At 40.4% G+C, this 26,690-nt stretch overlaps 1 protein-coding gene across 1 annotated transcript in view; it reads right to left on the bottom strand.

Annotated features, from left to right (window-relative positions):
* CCDC178 (coiled-coil domain containing 178) overlaps positions 1–26,690 on the bottom strand; it is an 835,363-nt gene that overhangs the window by 92,758 nt on the left and 715,915 nt on the right.

The following is a 26,690-nucleotide window of genomic DNA, read 5'->3' on the forward strand; positions in this document are numbered from 1 at the left end:
TGGGGCTGTTTGAGCTGAAAAAAAACCTAACACCTGCAAAAAAGCCGCGTTCAGCTCCTAACGCAGCCCCATTGTTTGCTATGCGGAAACACTTCCTACGTCTGCACCTAACACCCTAACATGTACCCCGAGTCTAAACACCCCTAGCCTTACACTTATTAACCCCTAATCTGCCGTCCCCGCTATCGCTGACACCTGCATATTATTATTAACCCCTAATCTGCCGCTCCGTAAACCGTCGCTACTTACATTATCCCTATGTACCCCTAATCTGCTGCCCTAACATCGCCAACCCCTATATTATATTTATTAACCCCTAATCTGCCCCCCACAACGTCGCCTCCACCTGCCTACACTTATTAACCCCTAATCTGCCGAGCGGACCTGAGCGCTACTATAATAAAGTTATTAACCCCTAATCCGCCTCACTAACCCTATAATAAATAGTATTAACCCCTAATCTGCCCTCCCTAACATCGCCGACACCTAACTTCAATTATTAACCCCTAATCTGCCGACTGGAGCTCACCGCTATTCTAATAAATGTATTAACCCCTAAAGCTAAGCCTAACCCTAACACTAACACCCCCCTAAGTTAAATATAATTTACATCTAACGAAATTAATTATCTCTTATTCAATAAATTATTCCTATTTAAAGCTAAATACTTACCTGTAAAATAAATCCTAATATAGCTACACTATAAATTATAATTATATTATAGCTATTTTAGGATTAATATTTATTTTACAGGTAACTTTGTAATTATTTTAACCAGGTACAATAGCTATTAAATAGTTAAGAACTATTTAATAGTTACCTAGTTAAAATAATAACAAAATTACCTGTAAAATAAATCCTAACCTAAGTTACAATTAAACCTAACACTACACTATCATTAAATTAATTAAATAAAATATCTACAATTACCTACAATTAAACCTAACACTACACTATCAATACATTAATTAAATACAATATCTACAAATAACTACAATTAAATAAACTAACTAAAGTACAAAAAATAAAAAAGAACTAAGTTACAAAAAATAAAAAAATATTTACAAACATAAGGAAAATCTTACAACAATTTTAAACTAATTACACCTACTCTAAGCCCCCTAATAAAATAACAAAGACCCCCAAAATAAAAAATGCCCTACCCTATTCTAAATTACAAAAGTTCAAAGCTCTTTTACCTTACCAGCCCTGAACAGGGCCCTTTGCGGGGCATGCCCCAAGAAGTTCAGCTCTTTTGCCTGTAAAAAAAAACATACAATACCCCCCCCCCAACATTACAACCCACCACCCACATACCCCTAATCTAACCCAAACCCCCCTTAAATAAACCTAACACTAAGCCCCTGAAGATCATCCTACCTTGTCTTCACCTCACCGGGTATCACACCGATCCGTCCTGGCTCAGATATCTTCATCCAACCCAAGCGGAGGCTAGACATCCACTGAAGAAGTCCAGAAGAGGGTCCAAAGTCTTCATCCTATCCGGGAAGAAGAGTAGATCCGGACCGGCAACCATCTTCTTCCAAGCGGCATCTTCTATCTTCATCCGATGAGGACCGGCTCCATCCTGAAGACCTCCACCGCGGACCCATCTTCATCCGGCGACGTCCAACTGAAGAATGACGGTTCCTTTAAGGGACGTCATCCAAGATCGGAATTAAGGTAGGAATATTATGATTGGCTGATGAAATCAGCCAATCAGAATCAAGTTCAATCCGATTGGCTGATCCAATCAGCCAATCAGATTGAGCTCGCATTCTATTGGCTGTTATTTGTAGGTATTGTATTTAATTTATTTATTGATAGTGTAGTGTTAGGTTTAATTGTAGGTAATTGTAGGTATTTTATTTAATTAATTTATTGATAGTGTAGTGTTAGGTTTAATTGTAACTTAGGTTAGGATTTATTTTACAGGTACATTTTTAATTATTTTAACTATTTTAGCTATTAAATAGTTCTTAACTATTTAATAGCTATTGTACCTGGTTACCTGTAAAATAAATATTAATCCTAAAATAGCTATAATATAATTATAATTTATGTTGTAGCTATATTAGGATTTATTTTACAGGTAAGTATTTAGCTTTAAATAGGAATAATTTATTTAATAAGAGTTAATTAATTTCGTTAGATTAAAATTATATTTAATTTAGGGGGGTGTTAGTGTTAGGGTTAGACTTAGCTTTAGGGGTTAATACATTTATTAGAATAGCGGCGAGATTCGGTCGGCAGATTAGGGGTTAATAATTGAAGTTAGGTGTCGGCGATGTTAGGGAGGGCAGGTTAGGGGTTAATAAATATAATATAGGGGTCGGCGGTGTTAGGGGCAGCAGATTAGGGGTACATAGCTATAATGTAGCTGGCGGCTCTTTGCGGTCGGCAGATTAGGGGTTAATTATTGTAGGTAGGTGGCGGCGACGTTGTGGGGGGCAGGTTAGGGGTTAATAAATATAATATAGGGGTCGGCGATGTTAGGGCAGCAGATTAGGGGTACATAGGGATAATGTAGCTGGCGGCGGCGTGCGGACGGCAGATTAGGGGTTAATAAGTGTAGGTAGCTGGCGGCGACGTTGTGGGGGGCAGATTAGGGGTTAATAAATATGATATAGGGGTCGGCGGTGTTAGGGGCAGCAGATTAGGGGTACATAAGGATAACGTAGGTGGCGGTCGGCAGATTAGGGGTTAAAAAAATTTAATCGAGTTGCGGCGATGTGGGGGGACCTCGGTTTAGGGGTACATAGGTAGTTTATGGGTGTTAGTGTACTTTAGAGTACAGTAGTTAAGAGCTTTATGAACAGGCGTTAGCCCAGAAAGCTCTTAACTACTGACTTTTTTCTGCGGCTGGAGTTTTGTCGTTAGATTTCTAACGCTCACTTCAGACACGACTCTAAATACCGGAGTTAGAAAAATCCCATTGTAAAGATAGGATACGCAATTGACGTAAGGGGATCTGCGGTATGGAAAAGTCGCGGCTGAAAAGTGAGCGTTAGACCCTATTTTGAGTGACTCCAAATACCGGAGGTAGCCTAAAACCAGCGTTAGGAGCCTCTAACACTGGTTTTCACGGCTACCGCCAAACTCCAAATCTAGGCCCAAGTTATTTAACCCACTATCCACGAGTGATCTCAGAGGTATTCAAAAGCAAATCATTATTAGATGGTCTGCTATCTTTTACAAACCCTTCTTTTACAAACCGTTCTTTGGAAATATTAATTTCTCATAAAGACTTTCTAACCAATATTCTGAGGCATTGAGCATTTTCAGGACTAACTTAAAGAAAGTTTTTGTAACATATGTTACCAACACATTAGGCACTTTATTATAGTTACTTATTTGGCATTTATATTCATTGTCTGCTATTCTTGTTTTAAATTATTACATATGTTTTAATTTTTTTCTCTTATGAGAGAGAGTAGCTTCAGTATGACCGGTCATTAGATTTTTATCTTAGTTTTATGTTATTATATTTAGTTTGTATATTAATAAATATATTACAAACACTTTGTATATTTACATTTGTCTTTTTATATATACACTATTTATCCTCATATTCCAAACCCCGTAGCTGTCAGCGCACATATACTTCTATAACCAATCCAAATCAATCCCTTTTCTCTGTTTTTTTGGGAGCAGAATTGTATACATGCAGGGGCTATTTACCAGCGCAACACTTACATTTTTACTTTAAAAATCCTAAAACTAATCCCTGAAGATCCACCTACAATTGTTGAAGTCCTGCTTGAAGGATCTTCATCCCGGCAGGTCCATCTTCATCCAGGCGGCATCTTCTATCTTCATCCTGACGGAGTCTTCTATCTTCATACGGCGCAAAGCATCCTCTTCATACAGTCGCTGCCATACACTGAATCTTCAATGCAAGGTACGCGATTCAAAATGGCATCCCTTGCATTCCTATTGGCTGATTTGATTTTGGAAATTCAAATCAGCCAATAGGATGAGAGCTACTGAAATCCTATTGGCTGTTCAAATCAACCAATAGGATGAGAGCTACTGAAATTCTATTGGCTATTCAAATCAGGGCAATGCAAAAGAGCTAAATGCCCATACAAATACCCTTTTAAGGCCAATGGGTAGCTTAGGTTTTTGTTAGAGTTAGGTTTTTTATTTTGGTTGGGTGGTCGGTTTAACTGTTGGGGGGGGTCTTTTTTTTTTTTTTTTTAGGTAAAAGAGCTGTTTAACTACAAAAGGCCCTTTTAAGGGCTATTGGTAGTTTATTGTAGGCTAGGGTAGGGTAGGGTTTTTTTTTTTATTTTGGGGGGACTTTTTCATTTTTATAGGGCTATAAGATTAGGTGTAATTCTTTTTTATTTTTGATAATTTAGTTTGTTATTTTTCGTAATTTATTGTTTGCTATTGTTTGTAATTTAGTATTTTTTGTAATTAGATAGTTTGTAATTTTTATAGTAGTGTTAGGATTTTTTTAATGTGTATTTTAGTTATATTTAATTTGTAGTTAGTTCAATATTAGTTAAATAGTTATATTAGTTTAACTGTTAGTTTAAACGTTAGGTTTACTAGTTTAAATTAGTTTATTGCAATGGGGGGCTTGCGGATTAAGGGTTAATAGTTTAATTTAGTATACTTCATTGTGGGGGCTTGCGGTTTAGGGGTTAATAGGTTTATTATAGTGGTGGCGGTGTAGGCCTTAATAACTTTAGTGTAGTGGGGGTAATGTGGGCGGGACTGACGTTGCGTTACAGGCTAAAAAGCTTGCAGTACAGCTATACCGAAAAGACTTGCAATGGTTGTGGTGCTATTTTAACGCTGAAATTACCATTTTGTCAGCGTTAAAACACGAACGCAAAACTTGTAATCTAGGTGACAGTATGATAAGAGATAGGACACATTGTCAAAATTTGTTAAATCACCTCTCTGAAGATAGAATTTTGAGTTGGTTTCAAATATATTCCTTATTTTCTGTATAAAATGCAAAATTTGTTAGAAAAAGCATATCCTATAAAGAGCTAGATTACAAGTGGAGCGCTATTTTAACATGCACCCGTAAAGGGGCATATGTGCCTGTTTATGGGTACACGTTAAAAAACCAGCCATTACAAGTGGTTGGTTAATGCTACTGCAAGTTCCCAGTAGCACTTTGCGCTAAGTGCAATTATGAAAATGTTCCCCAATTTCCCCAAAATAAAGTGGACAGTTGTCAGAGTGTCTTTAAAAAAAAAAAAAGAATAAATAACTGCACAAAACAGTTATAAGGGATTAAAATGAGGGTATGTGGGGTGTTAGATAAAAAAGGTCACTGGAAAGTGCCTTTACATTAAAGTCTATGAGGACTGTGTTTTTACTTTAAATATATATGTATATGCTTATATACATATATATTTTACATTTGCTGCCCAACGCCGTACGACTTACCCCTGTGATGCTCCAATGGGAGCATCAGAACGAGGCTCCCATTGGAGCCTATTGAAGCACGCCCTCATGAGCGCAATGCTTCTAGGCAATGCAAACGCTAGGTACTTGTAATACCAGTGCACATTTGTGTGCGCTGGTATTACTGAGTGGAGCGCAAATATTGCACTTGTGAAAGCGCAATTTAGTGCTCTACTCGTAATCTAGCCAATAGAATGCAAGGTCAATCCTATTGGCTGATGCAATTTTTCCTACCTTAATTCCGATTGGCTGATAGGATTCTATCAGCCAATCGGAATTCAAGGGACGCCATCTTGGATGACGTCACTTAAAGGACCAGTCATTCAGTCGTCGGATGAAGAGGATGCTCCGCGTTGGATGTCTTGAAGATGGACAGGCTCCGCTCCAGAAGGATGAAGATTGAAGATACCGCCTGGATGAAGCCTTCTGCCGGTCTGGTTGTCCTCTTCTGGCCGGATAGGATGAAGTCTTCGGACCCTCTGGAGGACCACTTGTGCCCGGCTGGGTGAAGACGGCTCAAGGTAGGGTGATCTTCAAGGGGGTAGTGTTAGGTTTTTTTAAGGCGGGATTGGGTGGGTTTTAGAGTAGGGTTGGGTGTGTGGGTGGTGGGTTTTAATGTTGGGGGGGTATTGTATTTTTTTTTACAGGTGAAAGAGCTGATTACTTTGGGGCAATGTCCCGCAAAAGGCCCTTTTAAGGGCTATTTGTAATTTAGTATAGGGTAGGGAATTTTATTATTTTGGGAGGCTTTTTTTATTTTATTAGGCGGATTAGATTAGGTGTAATTAGTTTAAAATTCTTGTAATTCTTTTTTTATTTTCTGTAATTTAGTGGGGGGTTTTCCCGTAATTTAGTTTATTTAATTTAATTGTAATTAATTGTAGGTAGTTTAGGTAATTAGTTTAATTATAGTGTAGTGTTAGGTGTAATTGTAACTTAGGTTAGGGATTATTTTACAGGTACTTTTGTACTTATTTTAGCTAGGTAGTTATTAAATAGTTAATAACTATTTAATAACTATTCTACCTAGTTAAAATAAATACAAAGTTGCCTGTAAAATAAAAATAAACCCTAAGATGACTACAATGTAATTATTATTTATATTGTAGCTATCTTAGGGTTTATTTTATAGGCAAGTATTTAGTTTTAAATAGGATTAATTTATTTAATAGTAGTAATTTCATTTAGTTTTATTTAAATTATATTTAAGTTAGGGGGGGTTAGGATTAGGGTTAGATTTAGGGGTTAATAAATTTAATATAGTAGCGGCGACGTTGGGGCGGCAGATTAGGGGTTAATAAATGTAGGTATGTGTCGGTGATGTTAGGGACGGCAGATTAGGGGTTAATAAAATGTAACTAGTGTTTGCGAGGCGGGAGTGCAGCGGTTTAGGGGTTAATACATTTATTAAAGTGGTGGCTATGTCCGGTCGGCAGATTAGGGGTTAAATAATTTTATTATAGTGTTTGCGATGTGGGGGGGGGGAGCTCGGTTTAGGGGTTAATAGGTAGTTTATGGGTGTCAGTGTACTTTGTAGCACTTTAGTTAAGAGCTTTATGTTACGGCGTTAGCCCATAAAACTCTTAACTACTGACTTTTATATGCGGTAGGAGTCTGGACAGGAGAGGGTCTACCGCTCACTTTTTCAGGCGATTGTAATACCGGCATTAGGCAAATCCCATTAAAAAGATAGGATACGCGATTGACGTAAGGGGATTTGCGGTAAGCTAAAATCGCGGAAAAAAAGTGAGTGGTAGACCCTCTCCTGCCTGACTCGTAATACCAGCGGGCATTAAAAAGCAGCGTAGGGACCCCTCAACGCTGCTTTTTAAGGCTAACGCAAGACTCGTAATCTAGGTGTTAGTCTTTAAAATAGCCTTATCTAAAAGAAAATAAGATAAAGAAGGTCACAAAAAAAGAGCAAACCATTCAGAAACCCTCCTAGCAGATGAAATCGTCAAAAAGAACAAAACCTACTAAGACAAAAGCTTAATAAAAGCTGAAAAAGAGGAGCTTGCAAAACTTTCTAAACCAAAAAGTAGGAGAAACTGGCTAAATATCAGGCTTGATCCTGATTACAGTCTAAACAAACAATAAATATCCAGAAGAATATCAACTTAAATAAATCTCACACTTGAAGGAAGGAACTGATGGGTAAAACCTTATCCAAACTACCCTGAAAAAAAATGCAAAAAAACATAATTTATGCTTACCTGATAAATTCCTTTCTCCTGTAGTGTAGTCAGTCCACGGGTCATCCATTACTTATGGAATATATCTCTTCCTAACAGGAAACTGCAAGAGAATTACCCAGCAGAGCTGCTATATAGCTCCTCCCCTCACATATCATACTCAGTCATTCGACCAAAGCAGACGAGAAAGGAGGAACCATAGGGTACAGTGGTGACTGGAGTTTAATTAAAATTTAGACCTGCCGTAAAAACAGGGCGGGCCGTGGACTGACTACACTACAGGAGAAAGGAATTTATCAGGTAAGCATAAATTATGTTTTCTCCTGTTAAGTGTAGTCAGTCCACGGGTCATCCATTACTTATGGAATACCAATACCAAAGCTAAAGTACACGGATGAAGGGAGGGACAAGGCAGGAACATTAAACAGAAGGAACCACTGCCTTAAGTACCTTTCTCCCAAAAATAGCCTCCGACGAAGCAAAAGTGTCAAATTTGTAAAATTTTGAAAAAGTGTGAAGCGAAGACCAAGTCGCAGCCTTGCAAATCTGTTCAACAGAGGCCTCATTTTTAAAGGCCCAGGTGGAAGCCACAGCTCTAGTAGAATGAGCTGTAATGCTTTCAGGAGGCTGCTGTCCAGCAGTCTCATAGGCTAAGCGTATTATGCTACGAAGCCAAAAAGAGAGAGAGGTAGCCGAAGCCTTTTGACCTCTCCTCTGTCCAGAGTAAACGACAAACAGGGAAGAAGTTTGACGAAAATCCTTAGTTGCCTGCAAATAGAATTTCAGGGCACGGACTACGTCCAGATTATGCAAAAGTCGTTCCTTCTTTGAAGAAGGGTTAGGACACAGAGATGGAACAACAATCTCTTGATTGATATTCCTGTTAGTAACTACCTTAGGTAAGAACCCAGGTTTAGTACGCAGGACTACCTTGTCTGAATGAAAAATCAGATAAGGAGAATCACAATGTAAGGCAGATAACTCAGAGACTCTTCGAGCCGAGGAAATAGCCATCAAAAACAGAACTTTCCAAGATAACAGCTTGATATCAATGGAATGAAGGGGTTCAAATGGAACGCCTTGAAGAACATTAAGAACTAAGTTTAAGCTCCACGGCGGAGCAACAGACTTAAACACAGGCTTAATCCAAGTTAAAGCCTGACAGAAAGCCTGAACGTCTGGAACTTCAGCCAGACGTTTGTGTAGAAGAATAGACAGAGCAGAAATCTGTCCCTTTAACGAACTAGTAGATAAGCCCTTTTCTAAACCCTCTTGTAGAAAGGACAATATCCTAGGAATCCTAACCTTACTCCATGAGTAACTCTTGTGTTCGCACCAATGTAAATATTTACGCCATATCTTATGGTAAATTTTTCTGGTAACAGGCTTCCTAGCCTGTATTAAGGTATCAATAACCGACTCCGAGAAGCCACGCTTTGATAGAATCAAGCGTTCAATCTCCATGCAGTCAGCCTCAGAGAAATTAGATTTTGATGTTTGAAAGGACCCTGAATTAGAAGGTCCTGTCTCAGAGGCAGAGACCACGGTGGACAGGACGACATGTCCACTAGGTCTGCATACCAGGTCCTGCGTGGCCACGCAGGCGCTATCAGAATCACCGAAGCTCTCTCCTGTTTGATCTTGGCAATCAAACGAGGAAGCATCGGGAATGGTGGAAACACATAAGCCATGTTGAAGACCCAAGAGGCTGTCAGAGCATCTATCAGCACCGCTCCCGGGTCCCTGGACCTGGATCCGTAACAAGGAAGCTTGGCGTTCTGACGAGATGCCATGAGATCCAGATCTGGTTTGCCCCAACGACGAATCAGTTGAGCAAAGACCTCCGGATGAAGCTCCCACTCCCCCGGATGAAAAGTCTGGCGACTTAGAAAATCCGCCTCCCAGTTCTCCACGCCTGGGATGTAGATCGCTGACAGGTGGCAAGAGTGAGACTCTGCCCAGCGAATTATCTTTGAGACTTCCAACATCGCTAGGGAACTTCTGGTTCCCCCTTGATGGTTGATGTAAGCCACAGTCGTGATGTTGTCCGACTGAAATCTGATGAACCTCAGAGTTGCTAACTGAGGCCAAGCTAGGAGAGCATTGAATATTGCTCTTAACTCCAGAATATTTATTGGGAGGAGTTTCTCCTCCTGAGTCCATAATCCCTGAGCTTTCAGGGAATTCCAGACTGCTCCCCAGCCTAGAAGGCTGGCGTCTGTTGTTACAATCGTCCAATCTGGCCTGCGAAAGGTCATCCCCTTGGACAGATGTGGCCGAGAAAGCCACCATAGAAGAGAATCTCTGGTCTCTTGATCCAGATTTAGTAGGGGGGACAAATCTGAGTAATCCCCGTTCCACTGACTTAGCATGCACAATTGCAGCGGTCTGAGATGCAGGCGCGCAAATGGTACTATGTCCATTGCCGCTACCATTAAGCCGATTACTTCCATGCACTGAGCTACTGACGGGTGTGGAATGGAGTGAAGGACACGGCAAGCATTTAGAAGTTTTAATAACCTGGCCTCTGTCAGGTAAATTTTCATCTCTACAGAATCTATAAGAGTCCCTAGAAAGGGAACTCTTGTAAGTGGTAATAGAGAACTCTTTTCCACGTTCACCTTCCACCCATGCGACCTCAGAAATGCCAGAACTATCTCTGTATGAGACTTGGCAGTTTGAAAACTTGACACATGTATCAGAATGTCGTCTAGGTACGGAGTCACCGCTATGCCTCGCGGTCTTAGTACCGCCAGAAGTGATCCTAGAATTTTTGTAAAGATTCTTGGAGCCGTAGCTAATCCAAAGGGAAGAGCTACAAACTGGTAATGCCTGTCTAGGAAGGCAAATCTCAGATACCAGTAATGGTCCTTGTGAATCGGTATGTGAAGGTAGGCATCCTTTAGATCCACTGTGGTCATGTACTGACCCTCTTGGATCATGGGAAGGATGGTTCGAATAGTTTCCATTTTGAATGATGGAACTCTTAGAAATTTGTTTAGGATTTTTAAGTCCAAGATTGGCCTGAAGGTTCCCTCTTTCTTGGGACCCACAAATAGGTTTGAATAGAATCCCTGCCCGTGTTCCGTCCGCGGAACTGGGTGGATTACCCCCATTAGTAAGAGGTCTTGTACACAGCGTAGAAACGCCTCTTTCTTTATTTGGTTTGCTGATAACCTTGAAAGATGAAATCTCCCCCGTGGAGGAGAAGTTTCGAAGTCCAGGAGATATCCCTGAGATATGATCTCCAACGCCCAGGGATCCTGGACATCTCTTGCCCAAGCCTGGGCGAAGAGAGAAAGTCTGCCCCCCACTAGATCCGTTTCCGGATAGGGGGCCCTCTCTTCATGCTGTTTTGGGGGCAGCAGCAGGTTTCTTGGCCTGCTTGCCCCTGTTCCAGGACTGGTTAACTTTCCAGCCCTGTCTGTAACGAGCAACAGCTCCTTCCTGTTTTGGAGCGGAGGAAGTTGATGCTGCTCCTGCCTTGAAGTTACGAAAGGCACGGAAATTAGACTGTTTGGCCTTTGATTTGGCCCTGTCCTGAGGTAGAGCATGGCCCTTACCTCCCGTAATGTCAGCAATAATTTCTTTCAAGCCGGGCCCGAATAAGGTCTGCCCTTTGAAAGGAATATTAAGCAATTTAGATTTAGAAGTCACTTCAGCTGACCAGGATTTAAGCCATAGCGCTCTGCGCGCTTGGATGGCGAATCCGGAGTTCTTAGCCGTAAGTTTGGTTAAATGCACAACGGCATCAGAAACAAATGCGTTAGCTAGCTTAAGTGTCTTAAGCTTGTTGATTATTTCATCCAATGGAGCTGAGCGAATGGCCTCTTCCAGAGACTCAAACCAGAATGCTGCCGCAGCAGTGACAGGCGCAATGCATGCGAGGGGCTGTAAAATAAAACCTTGTTGAACAAACATTTTCTTAAGGTAACCCTCTAATTTTTTATCCATTGGATCTGAAAAGGCACAACTATCCTCCACCGGGATAGTGGTACGCTTAGCTAAAGTAGAAACTGCTCCCTCCACCTTAGGGACCGTCTGCCATAAGTCTCGTGTGGTGGCGTCAATAGGAAACATTTTCCTAAATATGGGAGGAGGGGTAAAAGGCACACCCGGTCTATCCCACTCCTTGCTAATAATCTCTGTAAGCCTTTTTGGTATAGGAAATACGTCAGTACACACCGGTACCGCATAGTATCTATCCAACCTACATAATTTCTCTGGAATTGTAACCGTGTTACAATCATTCAGAACCGCTAATACCTCCCCTAGCAATGTGCCGAGGTTCTCTAGCTTAAATTTAAAATTGGAAATCTCTGAATCCAGTCTCCCTGGATCAGATCCGTCACCTACAGAATGAAGCTCTCCGTCCTCACGTTCTGCAAACTGTGACGCAGTATCTGACATGGCTCTCATCTCATCCGCGCACTCTATCCTTAACCCAGAGCTATCGCGCTTGCCTCTTAATTCTGGCAACTTAGATAATACTTCTGTCATAACAGTAGCCATGTCTTGCAAAGTGATTTGTAAGGGCCTCCCTGATGTACTTGGCGCCACAAAATCACGCACCTCCTGAGCGGGAGGCGAAGGTACTGACACGTGAGGAGAGTTAGTCGGCATAACTTCCCCCTCGTCGTCTGGTGATAATTTCTTTACATGTAAAGATTGACTTTTATTTAAAGTAGCATCAATGCAATTAGTACACAAATTTCTATTGGGCTCCACATTGGCCTTTAAACATAGTGAACAAAGAGATTCATCTGAGTCAGACATGTTTAAACAAACTAGCAATGAGACTAGCAAACTTGGAAATACTTTTCAAAATTAATTTACAAGCAATATAAAAAACGTTACTGTGCCTTTAAGAAGCACAGAAAAACTGACACAGTTGAAATAACAATGACCAAAATAGTTATAGCAACCAAATTTTCACAGTAAATGTATTAAGTTAGCAAAGGATTGCACCCACCAGCAAATGGATGATTAACCCCTTAGTACCCAAAAACGGATAACAATTATATAATTAACGTTTTTCTCACAGTCAAATACACTGTCACAGGACTGCTGTGCCTGATTACCTCCCTCAAAATGGATTTTGAAGACCCCTGAGCTCTCTAGAGACGATCTGGATCATGGAGGATGAAGTAGACAGATTGTGACTGAATTTTTTCTGCGCAAAAAAGCGCTAAAATAGGCCCCTCCCACTCATATTACAACAGTGGGGAAGCTCAGAAACTGTTTCTATGCAGAAAACAAAAATGGCCATGTGGTAAAAATCATGCCCTAATAAGTTTTATCACCAAGTACCTCACAAAAACGATTAACAAGCCAGTAAACGTTTTAAACATACATTTGAAAGTTATGTATTATTAATTATAAGCCTGCTACCAGTCGTTTTTACTGCAGTTAAGGCTCATACATTATTTCAGTATTAACAGTATTTTCAGAGTCAATTCCATTCCTTAGAAAAATACATTCAGTGTACACACACACACACACACACATCAGCCTGATACCAGTCGCTATCACTGCATTTAAGGCTGAACTTACTTTACAATGGTATCAGCAGTATTTTCTCAGTCAATTCCATTCCTCAGAAAATAAATTACTGCACATACCTCATTTGTTGCAGGGGAGCCCTGCATGCTATTCCCCTTCTCTGAAGTTACCTCACTCCTCAGATGAGAAACAGCCAGTGGATCTTAGTTACGTCTGCTAAGACCATAGAAAAAAACCCAGGCAGATTCTTCTTCTAATGCTGCCTGAGAATAAACAGCACACTCCGGTGCCATTTAAAAATAACAAACTTTTGATTGTAGAAATAAACTAAGTTAAAAAACACCACAGATCTCTCACAGCTTCCTTTTTAGTTAGGCTGCAAGAGAATGACTGAGTATGATATGTGAGGGGAGGAGCTATATAGCAGCTCTGCTGGGTAATTCTCTTGCAGTTTCCTGTTAGGAAGAGATATATTCCATAAGTAATGGATGACCCGTGGACTGACTACACTTAACAGGAGAAACTCAGAATTCTGAAAGAATTCCTGGAAAAACCATGATCAACACACCAGGAAATAAAGGCCTCCTAGACCTTATGGTACATTTTCTAATTACAGGCTCACAAGCCTGAATCAAGGTTTCAGCCACAGCAGAAAAACTAGCCATTCAATCTCCATGCCTTCAGGCTTAGGGGTAGATTTATTAAGCATGCTGCATTTTACGCCCATGAAAACGAGCCTGAAACTGAAGTTAAGAAGCAGCGGTTGTAAGACCGCTGCTCATTAACTTCTCCTCCACCTTTTAGGTGGCAGACTGAAATTCTCCCGATCCAATCTGATCTGGATGCTTGACGGCCCTTGCTAGCGAATGAGCAAGGGGCGGCATTGCACAAGCATTTCACTAGCTACAGGGAATCATGTCAGCTCGATTTATGGTAAATCTACCCCTTAGAGTTTAAGATCATGATCAAAATCCAGATTTTGAAACAGAAGACCCTGGCCCAGAAGTAGAGGACCCAGTGGACAACTGGACATATAAAAATCTGCAAACCAAATCCCTCAAGGCAAGAGCAATAAAAATGATTGATAGCCCCTAATGACTGATCAGGCAAGGAGAGAAAAACAGTCAATAGAATGAGATCTACTGAAATCCTTTTGGCTATTCCAATCAGCCAATAGGATTTCAGTAGCTCTCATCCTATTGGCTGATTTGAATTTAAAGAATCAAATCAGCCAATAGGAATGCAAGTTACGACATTTTGAAATGGCTACCTTGCCTTGAAGCTTCAGTGTACAGCGGGGACCGTATGAAGAGGACGCTCCACGCTGAATGACTTCACCGCTCCGCTCCGCCGGGATGAACATAGAAGACGCCCCCGCGATGGATGAAGATGTCGCCGCCTGGATGAAGACTTCTCGCCGCCTGGATGGAGATGGATGACCGGACTTCAAGAACCGTGAGTAGATATTCTGGGGTTAGTGTTAGGTATTTTTTTTATTTTTGGGGTGTTTTTTTCAGATTAGGGTTTGGGCAATTTAAAAAAGAGCTAAATGCCCTTTTAAGGGCAATGAAAAAGAGCTGAATGCCCTTTTAAGGGCAATGCCCATACAAATGCCCCTTTAGTGGCAATGGGTAGCTTAGGGTTTTTTTAGAGTTAGTTTATTTTTATTTTGGGGGGTTGGTTGGGTGGTGGATTTTACTGTTGGGGGACTTTGTATTTATTTACAGGTAAAAGAGCTGTTTAACTTAGGGCAATGCCCTACAAAAGGCCCTTTTAAGGGCTATTGGTAGTTTATTGTAGGCTAGAGGGTGTTTTTATTTTAGGGGGGCTTTTTATTTTTGTTTTTAATTTTGATAATTTAGTTTATTATTTTTTGTAAGCTTAGTGTTTTTTATTTTTCGTAGTTTAGTGTTTATTATTTTTTGTAATTTTAGATTTTTTTATTTTTTTCATAGTATTAGGTTTTTTAAATTTAGATTTTTTAATTGGTAGTATTGTTTTATTTTATTAGAATAGTTATGTTAGGTTAATTTATAGTTTAATGTTAGGTTTATTTTTATTTCACAGGTACGTTTTTATTTATTTAAATATAGGTAAATTGTAATTTTAATTTAAAGTTAGATCCATAACTACTGCTCTCAGATGGCGGTATGGATCGTGTCGGTATAGACTGTAACATAAGCATTTTAGCCGGACCGCACAACCTGTAATACCGGCACTATGAAAATCCCACACAAAAACATACTTTTTTTTAGTGTGGAATGGACGTTGTGTTACAGGCTAAAATGCTTGCAGTATAGCTATACCGACACAACTCGTAATATGCGTTCCTGGCCATTACACTGAAATTGCAATTTTTTTAAGCGTTAAAAGTCTTAACGCAAAACTTGCAATCTACCTGTAAAGCATTTAGCAAGATAGTGCAATACTAATTACAGGCCTAAAAAAGAAAACCTGCCTGTAGGAAAAAAAACCTTCCTATGGAAAGATTCTATCCATAGGACCTTTTCAACAGAAAAACTATCCTCCAAAAGAATAGAAGTACACTAGCCAAAACAGAAATAGCTTTGTCCACTTTAGGAACAGATTCCCAAAGATCAATATAAGAAGCAGGTATAAGAAGCAGGCAAAGGATACATCCATTTAAAACTTGCAGAAGGATTAAAAGTATTACCTGGTTTAGACTGTTTCTGAGAAATGATTTAAAAGACAGCATCAGGGACAAAAACCTTGAAGGTTTTAACAGCAGAAATAAAAAACAAAACTAAGCGGTTAACAAACTTGCCCTTTAGGAACCTTAGGAACCTAAAACTCAAAAGTATTAAAAACTTCCTTAAAAGTGAACGAAGATGTTCAACTTTAAAAAATAAAGAGATTCCACATCATAATCAGAAACAGATTCCTGATCATCAAAAAACAATTTCAGAGGACAAATCAGCACAACCAGGATCAGAAACATAAGCAAAACTAGGCTTAGACAGTAAATCATGAACTGAACTTTACCACTTACTTGAAGGGGGAAAACTGCCAACATATTGGACATGGTGGAATGAATAAAGATTCTAAAATACTGGTGAAAAAAAATCTGTAAACCCCCCCCCCCCCTGTAAAGAACAATCAGAAGGAGGACAGTTCTCATTAGAAGCATAAACACATTAAAACAGATATTGCATAATTGAGCTGAAGGTGATACCTCAGCAAGCTTTCAATATATACACTTAACATTAAGGGGCCTATCTATCAAGCTCTGAAAGGAGCTTGACAGCCCGTGTTTCTGGCGAGTCTTCAGACTTGCCAGAAAGAGCAGTTATGAAGTAGCGGTCACAAAGACCGCTGCTCCATAACCTGTCCGCCTGCTCTGAGCAGGCAGACAGACATCACCGGAAATCAACCTGATCGAGTACGATTGGGTTGATTGACACCTCCCTGTTGGCGGCCCATTGGCCGTGAGTCTGCAGGGGGTGGCGTGGCACCAGCAGCTCTTGTGAGCTGCTGGTACAATGCTGAATACGGAGAGCGTATTGCTCTGCGTATTCAGCGAGGTCTGGCGGACCTGATCCGCACTGTCGGATCAGGTCCGCCAGAATTTGATAAATAGAGGCCATAGTGTTCATAGGACCTGGCTTCTAAAAGGGATTTAGGGACAGAAATAGAATGCTCAATGATAATGGACACTATAAATAAACAGAATGCATAATCATAAGGCTATAGCTTTTTAAATAAAAACTCTTGAAGCAAGGGGAAAAAAAACTTACCCCTTCCTAAATGTAGGGCAAGGAGTGCTAATCAGACATTGGAAAAAAGCAACAATGCTCCCAAAATCAAAAGCGCATAGTCAGATAGCTTTCCAAACAGAAAGCAAATGCGCACGCAAAAAAAAAAAAGGCATGTAAAAAGATACACTAGCACACCAAAAACAATGATGTGCGCTATCTCGGCCAATGTGCGCAGACCCAAAAGCCAATGCTCGCTTTCCCGTTCAAGTCAAAACCTGAGAGACCTACATGTGCAGCCTCGACACGTGCGAGAAACCCTACACAAGCTAAAAAAAAGAGAAAAGAAAAAGACATGTAAAAATAATTTAAAGGAATATAACCTTAGAAAATAAAAAGGAGCCATAAATAAATACATATAAAAAAAATCTGTCCCCAGGCTATGATAGTATAATCGACTTAAAGAGTGCCTTTTAAACAAAAGAATATACTTAACTTTAGGTAGCCATCTACTGGACATAAGCAGAAATCCAGTAGAAAGCTAAACCAGTGATGAAACATATCAGCAGAGAATATGAAATAGAGGAGTATATCGACAACCCGACAGGAGGAGGCAAAGGACAGGTCCCTGCAAAACCTGTGGAAAGTCTTGTGACTAACTCCCAAAAGGCATAATTGTGTCACTACCAAGTATTCCCAATGCATCCCTAACACAACAATAGTACTGTAAGGGAAAACTGGGCCTCAAATCAGTCGGAGAACCCCTCTCACAGTTGAACATCTTGAAAACCTTCACCTTCCTCCAGCAGAGGCAAAGACAAGAGGTGGGAGGGGTATGGTAATCTTTGCCTTCTCCTAGTGGTTAGAAAAAATAATTCCCCAGGTGTAATGGATCATGTACTCTCACCATCTATAATAAAGAAAAATGACTCACACACAATACACAATTTTTGTATTCTGGGTAGTGGCTTTTTTATAATTGTCTTTCTGTAAACTAAAGGAACCTTCTGGAAGGGCACAGTCTGTCAAAAAAATAAAGTAAATATAGGACCTGCATAGATAAACATAAAAAACTGAATTTATGCTTACCTGATAAATTACTTTCTCTTGCGGTGTATCCAGTCCACGGATTCATCCTTTACTTGTGGGATATTCTCCTTCCCTACAGGAAGTGGCAAAGAGAGCACACAGCAGAGCTGTCCATATAGCTCCCTCTCTAGCTCCACCCCCCAGTCATTCGACCAAAGGTTAGGAAGAAAAAGGAGAAACCATAGGGTGCAGTGGTGACTGTAGTTTAAACAAAAACTTCTTACATGACTTAAATGCCAGGGCGGGCCGTGGACTGGATACACCGCAAGAGAAAGTAATTTATCAGGTAAGCATAAATTCTGTTTTCTCTTGCAAGGTGTATCCAGTCCACGGATTCATCCTTTACTTGTGGGATACCAATACCAAAGCTTTAGGACACGGATGAAGGGAGGGAACAAGACAGGTACCTTAAACGGAAGGCACCACTGCTTGCAAAACCTTTCTCCCAAAAATAGCCTCCGAAGAAGCAAAAGTATTGAATTTGTAAAATTTGGAAAAAGTATGCAGTGAAGACCAAGTCGCTGCCTTACAAATCTGTTCAACAGAAGCCTCATTTTTGAAAGCCCATGTAGAAGCCACTGCTCTAGTAGAATGAGCAGTAATTGTTTCAGGAGGCTGCTGGCCAGCAGTCTCATAGGCCAAACGGATGATGCTTTTAAGCCAAAAGGAAAGAGAGGTAGCAGTCGCTTTCTGACCTCTCCTCTTACCAGAATAGATAACAAACAAGGAGGATGTTTGTCTGAAATCCTTAGTTGCTTATAAATAGAACTTTAAAGCACGAACTACATCAAGATTGTGTAACAGACGTTCCTTCTTCGAAGAAGGATTAGGACACATAGAAGGAACAACTATTTTCTGGTTAATATTCTTGTTATGAAACAACTTTAGGAAGAAAACCAGGCTTGGTACGCAAAACTACCTTATCTGCGTGGAACACCAGGTAAGGTGAATCACACTGTAAGGCAGATAATTCTGAAACTCTTCGAGCAGAAGAGATAGCTACCAAAAACAAAACTTTCCAAGATAACAACTTAATATCTATAGAATGTAATGGTTCAAACGGAACCCCTTGAAGAACTGAAAGAACTAGATTTAGACTCCATGGCGGAGCCACAGGTTTATGAATGTCTGGTACCTCTGCCAGACGCTTGTGTAAAAGGATAGACAGAGCAGATATCTGTCCCTTTAAGGAACTAGCTGACAATCCTTTCTCCAATCCTTCTTGGAGGAAAGACAATATCCTGGGAATCCTAGTCTTACTCCATGAGTAACCCTTGGATTCACACCAACCCAGATATTTCCGCCATATCTTATGGTAGATTTTCCTGGTGACCGACCTATAACCGACTCAGAGAAACCACGCTTTGATAGAATTAAGCGTTCAATCTCCAAGCAGTCAGACGTAGAGAAACTAGATTTGGATGCTTGAACGGACCCTGTATTAGAAGATCCTGCCTCATTGGCAGTGTCCATGGTGGGACAGATGACATGTCCACTAGGTCTGCATACCAAGTCCTGCGTGGCCACGCAGGCGCTATCAGAATCACTGAAGCCTTCTCCTGCTTGATTCTGGCGACCAGACGAGGGAGAAGGGGAAACGGTGGAAAAACATAAGGCAGATTGAAGGACCAAGGCGCTGCTAGAGCATCTATCAATACCGCCTTGGGGTCCCGGGACCTGGACCCGTAGAGAGGAAGCTTGGTGTTCTGACGGGACACCATCAGATCCAACTCTGGAGTGCCCCATAGCTGAGTCAGCTGGGCAAACACCTCCGGGTGGAGTTCCCACTCCCCCGGGTGAAAAGTCTGACGACTCCCAGTTGGCTACTCCTGGGATGTGAATTGCTGAGAGCTGGCAGGAGTGATCCTCCGCCCACCTTATTATTTTGGTTACTTCCATCATCGCTAGGGAACTCTTTGTTCCCCCCTGATGATTGACGTAAGCTACAGTCGTGATGTTGTCCGACTGAAATCTGATGAATTTGGCCGCAGCTAGTTGAGGCCATGCCTGAAGAGCGTTGAATATCGCTCTCAGTTCCAGAATGTTTATCGGGAGAAGCTTTTCTTCCCGAGACCATAAGCCCTGAGCTTTCAGGGAGTCCCAGACCGCACCCCAGCCTAACAGACTGGCGTTGGTCGTTACAATGATCCACTCTGGTCTGCGGAAACATGTTCCCTGAGACAGGTGATCCTGAGACAACCACCAGAGAAGAGAATCTCTGGTCACCTGGTCCAACTGAATTTGAGGAGACAAATCTGCATAATCCCCATTCCACTGTTTGAGCATGCATAGTTGCAGTGGTCTGAGGTGTATCCGAGCAAATGGGACTATGTCCATTGCCGCTACCATTAATCCGATTGTCTCCATGCACTGAGCCACAGATGGCTGGGGAATGGAATGAAGAACTCGGCAAGTAGTTAAGAGTTTTAATTTTCTGACCTCCGTCAGAAATATTTTCATTTCTACCGAGTCTATTAGAGTCCCTAGGAAGGGAACCCTTGTGAGAGGGGAAAGAGAACTCTTTTTGATGTTCACCTTCCACCCGTGAGACCTCAGAAAGGCCAATACAATCTCCGTGTGAGACTTGGCTCTTTGGAAAGACGGCGCCTGAATTAAGATGTCGTCTAGGTAAGGCGCCACTGCTATGCCCCGCGGTCTTAGAACCGCTAGGAGGGACCCTAGCACTTTTGTGAAAATTCTGGGAGCAGTGGCTAAGCCGAAAGGAAGAGCCACAAACTGGTAATGCTTGTCCAGAAAAGCGAACCTGAGAAACTGGTGATGATCTTTGTGGATAGGAATGTGTAGGTATGCATCCTTTAGATCCACTGTAGTCATATATTGACCTTCCTGGATCATTGGTAAGATTGTCCGAATGGTCTCCATTTTGAATGATGGGACTCTGAGGAATCTGTTTAGAATTTTTAGATCCAGGATGGGTCTGAAAGTTCCCTCTTTTTTGGGAACCACAAACAGGTTTGAGTAAAAACCCAACCCTTGTTCCGCCATTGGAACTGGGTGGATCACTCCCATTATATGTAGATCTTCTACACAGCGTAAAAACGCCTCTTTCTTTGTCTGATCTGTAGACAGACGAGAAATGTGGAACCTCCCCCTTGGAGGAGAACCCTTGAATTCTAGAAGATATCCCTGGGATGCAATATGTAACGCCCAAGGATCGTGAACATCTCTTGCCCAGGCCTGAGCGGAAAGAGTCTGCCCCCTACTAGATCCGGTCCCGGATCGGGGGCTACCCCTTCAAGCTCTCTTGGTGGCAGCTGCAGGCTTTTTGGCCTGTTTACCCTTATTCCAGCCCTGGTAAGGTTTCCAGGTTGCCTTGGGCTGTGAAGCGTTACCCTCTTGCTTTGCAGCCGGAGAGGATGAAGCGGGGCCGTTCCTGAAATTACGAAAGGAACGAAAATTAGCTTTGTTCTTTGTCTTAAAGGACTTGTCCTGAGGGAGAGCATGGCCTTTTCCCCCCGGTGATTTCTGAAATAATCTCTTTCAATTCAGGCCCGAAGAGGGTCTTTCCTTTGAAAGGGATGTTCAAAAGCTTAGATTTAGACGACACATTAGCCGACCAGGACTTTAGCCATAGCGCCCTGCGCGCCAAAATGGCGAAACCTGAATTTTTTGCAGCTAACTTAGCTATTTGGAAAGCGGCGTCAGTGATAAAAGAATTAGCTAGCTTTAGAGCCTTAATTCTATCCATAATTTCCTCATATGAGGTCTCCGTCTGGAGCAAGTCCTCCAGCGCCTCAAACCAGAAAGCGGCTGCAGTAGTTACAGGAATAATGCAAGCAATAGGCTGGAGAAGAAAACCTTGTTGAACAAAAATTTTCTTAAGTAAACCCTCTAACTTCTTATCCATAGGGTCTTTAAAAGCACAACTGTCTTCAATTGGTATGGTTGTGCGTTTAGCAAGTGAAGAAACAGCCCCCTCCACCTTAGGGACCAACTGCCACGAGTCCCGCACAGGGTCAGATATGGGGAACATTTTCTTAAAAACAGGAGGGGGAACAAAGGGAACACCTGGTCTATCCCACTCCCTAGTAACGATATCCGCAATCCTCTTAGGGACCGGAAAACAGGGACCTCTAGGTACTTGTCCATTTTACACAATTTCTCTGGGATCACCAAAGGGTCGCAGTCATCCAGAGTAGCTAATACCTCCCTGAGCAAAACGCGGAGGTGTTCTAGTTTAAATTTAAAAGCCAATGTATCTGAATCTGTCTGAGAAGGAACCCTTCCTGTATCAGAGACTTCTCCCTCAGACATCAAATCCCTCGCTCCCACTTCAGAGCGTTGTGAGGGTATGTCAGATACGGCTACCAAAGCGTCAGAATGCTCATAATCTGTTCTTAAAATGGAGCTATCACGCTTTGCAGGTAACACGGGTAGTTTAGATAAGAAGGCTGTAAGAGAATTATCCATGACTGCCGCTAAGTCTTGTAATGTAAAAGGGTTAGACACACTAGAGGTACTAGGCTTCGCTTGCGCGGGCGTAACTGGTTGTGACACTTGGGGAGAGGCAGACGGGCTACCCTCGTTACCTTCAGTCTGAGAATCATCTTGGGCCACATTCTTAAGTGCAACATAATGATCTTTAAAGTGTATAGACATATCAGTACAAGTGGGACACATTCTGAGAGGGGGTTCCACCATGGCTTCTAAACACATTGAACAAGGATTTTCCTTAGTGTCAGACATGTTTAACAGACTAGTAGTATACACAAGCAGGCTTGGAAATCACTTTAATCAAATAAAAAACACAATTTGAAAAAACGTTACTGTGCCTTTAAGGGATAAAAAGAGCACACAATTTTACAAAACAGTGAAAAATGCAGCAATCCTTTTGAAATTTTCACAGTATGTACCTAAAGCCTTAATAAGATTGCACCACAAGTTGCAAAAGGATTAACCCCCTAATGCCCAAACCGGAGCAGCCTAAAGCTAACACCCGGTTAAAATTACTACAGCACCTTGCCACAGCCTTGCTGTGGCCCTACCTGCCCTTAGGGATCAGATTTGGGGGAATATAGCTTCCTTAAGGCCCTCAAACAGCGGCAGGACCCTCCATGTGAAGCAGCATGAACTTCTCTGCAATTCTAACTGCGCATCTGAGGCGCAAAATTAGGCTCCTCCCACTCTATTCCGGAGCTGTGAGGCCTAAGAAATCACTCCTAAGTGAATAAAAAATAGCCATGTGGGTAATAACCCCAGAAAGAACCCAAAAGGACTTTCAAAGTGTCTTGCAAACGATATTTTCCTTAGCTAAACAATCGATTGCCCTGAATAAGTGTCAACCAGCATAATTAGCCCTGTCATGTAAGCATTCAATTCCTTACTAAGTCTGTGAACATAGCTTCCCCTCCCCTCATGGGGATATTGTCAGTCTCTTCTAGCATTATCTCAGTCTTGTCTAGAAATAAATGACTGAACATACCTTATTGCAGATCACCCTGCAAACTATTCCCCCCAACTGAAGTTTTCTGGTACTCTTCAGTCCTGTGTGGGAACAGCAGTGGATTTTAGTTACAACATGCTAAAATCATTTTTTCCAGAAATCTTCATCACTTTTCTGCTAGAGAGTAAACAGTACAAACCGGTACCATTTAAAATAACAAACTTTTGATTGAAGATAATAAAAACTACAATTCTAACACCACATTCACTTTACCCTCCCGAGAGAGACCCTAGTGCTTAGAGCCGGCAAAGAGAATGACTGGGGGGTGGAGCTAGAGGGGGAGCTATATGGACAGCTCTGCTGTGTGCTCTCTTTGCCACTTCCTGTAGGGAAGGAGAATATCCCACAAGTAAAGGATGAATCCGTGGACTGGATACACCTTGCAAGAGAAATGTGCATATTTTTTTAAACTAACATGTATGTGTTCTGACTGTAATGCTTTGCTAGACATATATTCCTGACCCATTTTAGCATATTAAAAATGATGAGACGTACATGCACCTGGTGCATGCAAGAGGGTGCTATATAGTGGGTATGCTCTGCTCACAATAAACATAGCATACTAACCAATTGGTGCCTGTGTTAGCGCTGAGATCAGCATCACCTGCTAAAGTTGATGTAAGGGTATAGTTGTATGTTCCCTTAAAAGCTCACACAAGCTCACTATTAAGGTCACCTAACAGACCCAAAAGAATTATCAGTATAGCATATAGATAATATGAGCGCCTTGGGCTAAAGTATGATATCAGGCAAAAAATTTAAGAGAAAATATGTTTATAAATAGTTACATTTAATGTAATCAGCTTAAAAACAACTAAAAACAACAACCTTAAAGGGACATTATACACTCATTTTTTCTTTGCATAAATGTTTTGTAGATGATCTATTTATATAGCCCATAGTTTTTTTTAAAAATAAATGTATAGTTTTGCTTATTTTTAAATAACATTGCTCTGATTTTCAGACTCCTAACCAAGCCCCAAAGTTTTATGTGAATACCGTCAGCTACCTTCTCCAGCTTGCTCCTGTTTGTGTAAAGGGTCTTTTCATATGCAAAAGAAGGGGGAGGGGGAGTGTCTTATTTGCCACTTGCAGTGGGCTTTCCAGCTACCTTTTCAACAGAGCCAAACTGACAGCTTCTAAGTAAGTTTTTAAACAGTTTTATACTGGATTTTTATATCAGTATCTGTTCATCTTATTCTTTATAGTAGTGTCTATTACATGCAGTACTGAGGGGTAAACAGTGTCACTATATACAGTAATAGGGGATCAGACCATCTCACAGACTGTGGGCTCACGGTACCTCCTTTTGCAGACATGTAATCTGATTCACATTTTTTTGTGTGTTAATTGTAAAAAAAAAAATGTATTAAATTCACCTTTTTTTGGAGGGGGGAGGGGTGGTGGGGGTGCCCATTCTAAGATTCTTGCACCTGGGCCCTGTGGTTTCTAGTTACGCCTCTGCCTAAAGTAATCCTCAAATTGTGTCTGATATATCCTAGTGTCCAAAAAATCTATATAGTACACTATAAAGATAGAAAAAAAAATAAAAAAAAAATAAAAATAGAAATAAAAATGAAAAAAAAAAAAAAAAAAGGAAAATAGAAAAAATGGGTTCCAATATCTCTGTGGGTAGATATAATTCCCTGTGTAATCCTTATAGAGATGGCACAGATCCACTGTGAATAACCTAAAAAAAGAAAATATACAAAATGTGCAAAATCTCCTCAAAAGTTATAAGCAAACAGAGATTTGCTTACCAAAAGGGAAACTCGAGCCTCAGTCTTTGTCAACGTGTTTCGGTCCAGCTTGGGGTCTTTATCTTGATAAATGCCCCAAGCTGGGCCGAATCGCGTTGACGAGGACTGAGACTCGAGTTTCCCTTTTGGTAAGCAAATCTCTGTTTGGTTATAACTTTTGAGGAGATTTTGCACATTTTCTATATTTTCTTTTTTAGATTATTCACAGCAGATCTGCACCATCTCTATAAGGATTACACAGGGAATTATATCTACCCACAGAGATATTTGAACCCATTTTTTCTATTTTATTTTATTTTCATTCGTATTTTAATTTTTTACACTTTTTGTATTTTTTTTCTATCTTTATAGTGCACTATATAGATTTTTGGGACACTAGGATAGATCAGACACGATTACTTTTGGACATTTGAGGATCTTCTTTAGGATTCCAACAATAGACACTCACTGGACACATATATATATATATATATATATATATATATATATATACACACACAGTATATATATATATATATACACACAGTATATATATATATATATATATATATATATATATATATATATATATATAAAAACAAATATCCTCCGCACCTCTCAGAAAAAGGAAGAAAAATATTTATATAAAAAGTAACATTTATTTGACAAAAAGATAAAAAAAACATAGAAAAAATCATAAAAAATGTAAGAAAAATATTGTGGTCTGTTGGAAGAAAAAGCCAAACATGTTTCGGACCTCACACTAGCCCTTGTTCACTGGCATATATATATATTATTCACTGGACATATATTCATTGGATATTTTGGAGAATTCATTTATACTTTCCTAATAACTCCTAAAGATTTGCTCTTATGTTTTTTGCCTGATATCATACTTTAGCCCAAGGCGCTCCTATTATCTATATGCTCACCTGCTAAAGTTACCTTTTCTAGCATGGCCCCTGCAAAGCAGTGTATGCTTGGGCTTACAACAGACCTTTCGTGTGCCTTTAATTCAATATACAGTAGAGTTCTATATAGCAAAAAGCCAATATTCTGCTTCACGTACAGTAGTTTTTTTTCTTTATTAAATATGTAGTGACAATTTATTTCCTAGAAAAAAGTTAAAGACATGAAAATTTCTGAATAAATTACACCATCTTTTTTTTATTGGTGAATTAAGATTCCAGAAATGAAAAGACTGTTTTCACTAAAATCTGTAGTTGATGGTCTGGTCCTGTTAACTCTTCTCATTTAATCATATTGATATTGCAAATAGGTATCATTTGTGCTAATACAAAAATATACATGAAAAATATGTATCTTTATTGCTGGCAGAGCAATATGCAGTGGTGGAAAATGCAAGTTATCCGGTTTTAGAATATGCTGCATTAACTATGTGAAATATATGTCAATTTTAGTTGCAAAGTAAAAGACTTAGGTGGTAAGTGAAATATATACATGAAAATGTTTCCTCGGCTATTTCTTGATGAAAAAACTCTAATATAAGTAAAATTAAGAAAGAACTGCTATGATATCTGTACTGCATCTATGGTGTATT

Source organism: Bombina bombina, chromosome 5 (assembly GCF_027579735.1).
Source record: "Bombina bombina isolate aBomBom1 chromosome 5, aBomBom1.pri, whole genome shotgun sequence".
In the NCBI taxonomy this organism is placed as follows: domain Eukaryota; kingdom Metazoa; phylum Chordata; class Amphibia; order Anura; family Bombinatoridae; genus Bombina; species Bombina bombina.